Raw genomic sequence first — 4,363 nt, forward strand, 5'->3', positions numbered from 1 at the left:
TGATAAGTAGGTGAACGTGGGGGGGTGGGGGAAGGTGATAGTCTGAGAGGAGGATGGAGCGGATAGGTGAAAAGGAAGATGGACAGATCAGGAGGGTGGTGCCGAGTTGGAGGGTTGAGACTGTGATAATGTGCAGGGGAGGGGAAATGAGGAAACTGGTGAAGTCCACATTGATCCCACGTACACCTCCCCCCCCACCTCTATCCAAGGCCCCAAAGGATTCTTCCACATCTGACAGAGATTTACCTGTACTTCCACACACGTCATCGACTGTATCCGTTGCACCTGAAGTGGTCTCCTTGACATTGGGGAGACAGGACGCCAACTTGCTGATTGTTTCAGAGAATATCTCTGGGACACCAGCGCCAACCAACCCCATCCCCCCGAACACTTTAACTCCCCCTCTCACTCCACCAAGGACAAGCAGGTCCTGGGCCTCCTCCATCACCAAACCCAAACCACCCGACACCTGGAGAAAGAACACCTCATCTTCCACTTTGGGACCCTGCAACCACACAGGAGCAATATGGATTTCACCAGTTTCCTCATTTCCTCTCCCTCCACCTTATCTCAGTCCCATGCCTCGAAATCAGTACCACCCTCTTGACCTGTCCATTTTCCTTCCCACCTGTCCACTCCACCCTATCACCTTTCCCTGCCACTTTCACCTACCTAACAAATTTCCAGTTACATTTTCCCCAAGCCCCAGCCTTCTCCCATTGATCTCTCAAACCCCTGGCCCACAAGCCCCATTCCTGATAAAGAGCTTATGACTGAAACGTTGACTCTCTTACTCCTCAGATGCTACCTGACCTGCTGTGCTTTTCCAGCACCACAGTCGACTCTGATCTCCAGCATCTGCAGTCCTCCCTTTCTCCCACCTGCTTTAAACACCTACCGAGTGACACCAGCAAACCTCCCTGCCAAGATATTGGTGCTTCTCCAATTTGCGTTAAATCCTTCCTTCTTGTTGAGGTCCCAAACGCCCTGGAGGACATTCCAACGATCCACATATTGGAAGCCCTCCATCCAACAGCCTTTTAGCAATGTTTTTCACTGCACTGTCTTCCTATTCCTCGCCTCACTGGCACATGGAGTAATCCCGAGATGTGAACCCCAGAGGGGTTGCCTATGTTATTCATACCAACCTGTACCACACTCTTTGGCTGCTCAGAGTCATAGAGATGTACAACATGGAAACAGACCCTTTGGTCCAACTCATCTATGCCAACCAGATATCCTAACCTAATCTAGTCCCACTTGCCAGCACCTTGGTCCATATCCCTCTGAACCCTTCTTAGTCATGTACCCATTCCAGATGCATTTTAAATGCTGTAGTTGTACCAGACTCCACCACTTCCTCTGGTAGCTCATTCCATACAAGCACCACCCTCTGTGTGAAAACGCTGCCCCTTAGGTCCTTTTTTTTATCTTTCCCCTCTCACCTAAACCTATGCCCTCTAATTCCAGACTCCCCCACCCCAGGGAAAATACTTTGTCGATTGATCCCATCCATGCCCCTTCATGATTTTATAAACTTCTATAAGATCACCCCTCAGCCTCCGACACTCCAGTGAAAACAGCTCCAGCCTGTTCAGCCTCTCCCTATAGCTCAAATCCTCCAACCCTGGCAACATTTCTGCAATTCATTTCTGAAATGTTTCAAGTTTCACAAATCCTTCCTACAGGAGGGAGACCAGAATTACACACAATATTCCAAAAGTGGCCTAACCAATGTCCTGTACAGCTTCAACTCATTGTTCCTTTTGACAATGTTCTATGCCCACTCACAGACATCCTTGACCCTGGAACAAGGGAGGCCATGCATCATCCTGGTCCTTTTTGCAGCCACAGAAATGCCTATGGAGACCGCTATTAGTACTGGTTTTCTGCACTTTGATCCTGCCTGTTGAACAACAGTGCCAGCTGTGGTAGCACTGTTCTGGCAGCTACTGTTGTTATCCCCTGATCGAGCCCTACCCACCACTCCACTCCTCTCCTCTCAAAATCCAAAACGGTATACTTGTTGGAGATGGTTTATCCAGTCTCCAACTGCCTGTCCCTTCCAGCTACCTGCCTGAACCTTGGTAGTGTCCACGACTCTAAAACTCCTGCCTATGGCGCTTTCCACCCACTTTCCTGAATGCCCCAAAGTGTGTCCCCACTCTGACCCATGTAATCTGATAGAAGCTACAATTGGACAGTTCCCACAGGTTTGGTTGGCATGACTGTTCGAACTGTCTCTTATTTCCCACATTCGATATGATAAGCAAACTACCCAGTGTACTGCCATTTTAATCTTCTCACAACTACTTCATTGAAAATTAATGTCTACTAAAATTAACTTACAGCAAACTAGATGGCCCTAGAGTTAGAATCTCATTAAAGAACATTAAATATTCAATTAATTCTAGAAATAGCAGTCTAGATCCCACTCTAAATCCCAGGACTGTACTGCTCGCCCACCAGCCTGACTCCCATTGCCCTTAAACCTGATGGGGAGGGAAAGGTGAATGGAGGTTTCAGGTAAGAACAGAGTGAGTCATCTGACCGTTACTGACCAATCAGCAGGCCTTCTGTCCAAAACGTTACTCTGGCATTGTGACGTCACTCCCCTCCAGGTCTGGCCCCGGAAGCTCCTTCCGCTGCCTCAGCCCCTCAAGGTGTGTCCTCAAACCCGAGTCCGCTCCTTCGGGATTGATGTGGAAGCTCCCACTGAGTGAGACCGTTTCATGCCGGGTCACAGGAAGCCTTGACTGTGCTGGGTGTTGGTAGTGTCAGTTAAATATTAATCTGCTCAACCTGTCACTGAGAGAGGTGTGAATAAGGGGATAAATCAGAATCACCTTCTTCTGTGCTGTCGATCTCTACGGCAATCATATAACCAGAAGGTAACACACTGAGATCTTAATCAAGGTGCGGGAACAAATGACTGCAGATGCTGGAATCGGAACTGAAAACAACAAATGCTGGAGATCACAGCGGGTCAGATAGCATTCACAGAGGGAGAACAAGCTAACGTTCCGAGTCTAGATGACTCTTCATCTTAATCAATACAGTTAAATATTTTTAGTGTCATTGCATTTTGATATCAACACGATCATTTTGCTGTTATTAGAATGTAGTTTGCTTACATTTGTTGAATAGCAGCAGCAACAAAATTCCGCCAGCATTTTGATCAGTCTAACAACGGTACATATTCTTTTGTTTAGCTTGTGAACAAATGCAAAATTATGACGGACGGAGTAAATGTGGGACAAATACAATGTACTTCAATGAAAGGAAGAAATGGAAAAGGTAAAGTTCAAAGATCAGCTGTGTTACTGGCAATATTCCCTGATGAGTATCAGACACTCCAGGATAGAATGTTACAATTTCAGGAAAGGCTGAGAAGTAACTGTGGCTATCAGAATGGTAAACAGCATGGCAGGCATCTCAGGAGACTGGATAGCCTGAGCACAACTTGCAGATGAATGGTATTTCGTGCTTGGCCACTGGGCAGACCACCTATGAACAAAAACAGTTGTTTTATCCCCTCATACATGATCTGTGGCAGCAGGAGAGATCATCTGGGCTCACAATCCTGCTAAATGGAAACACAAAATTCAGTTTACTGAACCAGCTCGTAACATCAATTGGATGGTCAGGCTGGTTGTAAACAGGTCTTGGCAGTGTGGCTGTGGAGGGAGGTAACTATCTGTCCTTCTGTGGTTCCATTCAAGCCCAGGTGTCCTTGGGGATGGGGCGCAGAATGTCCATCTCAATGCCTTTAGAGGGATGGAACACCACAGAGGCATACAGTGCTTTATTTCCCGTCCAACTCCATTTCAATTTTATCCCTTCCCTCTCTTCCCACCACGTCCCCTGCCATGTTTATATTTGGTATTGCATTGCCCAAAAAAGGCTGCGCTTGTAAATCATCAATTGGATACACATGAGTTTTTACTGGTGGTGGCTGCTCGTTATACAAAAAAAAACAACAAAAGAAGTTGCAGTGGGAAAGAACTCATTTTTATGTGATAACACTTTTGGGTAGAAACATATACTAATAAAACACAGCAATGAAGGGCTCCTATGGTGCAGGGTTAGAATTCTTAAGTGTGTTCAAGTTCAGCCTGCTACCCTAAATGTGTAATATCTATGGGCAGAGTGATTAGAAATAACTAATGAGAACTGAAACAATTTAGGTTTTTGACTCTGTCATGTAGGAGGAGAAAGAGACCATTAATCCTTGTGAAATTGCTACACAGAGACAGGAAGAGTCTGCGAGTAAAATCGCACAATTATTTATTGCAAATTAATATTTTGTATCAATGGTTGAAAGTATAAGATTTTCGGTGTGATATTTCTTTAACTTTTTACA

Source organism: Chiloscyllium plagiosum, unplaced genomic scaffold (genome assembly GCF_037043375.1).
Source record: "Chiloscyllium plagiosum isolate Xiang-an unplaced genomic scaffold, Cpla_swu_hap1 HiC_scaffold_22, whole genome shotgun sequence".
Lineage (NCBI taxonomy): Eukaryota > Metazoa > Chordata > Chondrichthyes > Orectolobiformes > Hemiscylliidae > Chiloscyllium > Chiloscyllium plagiosum.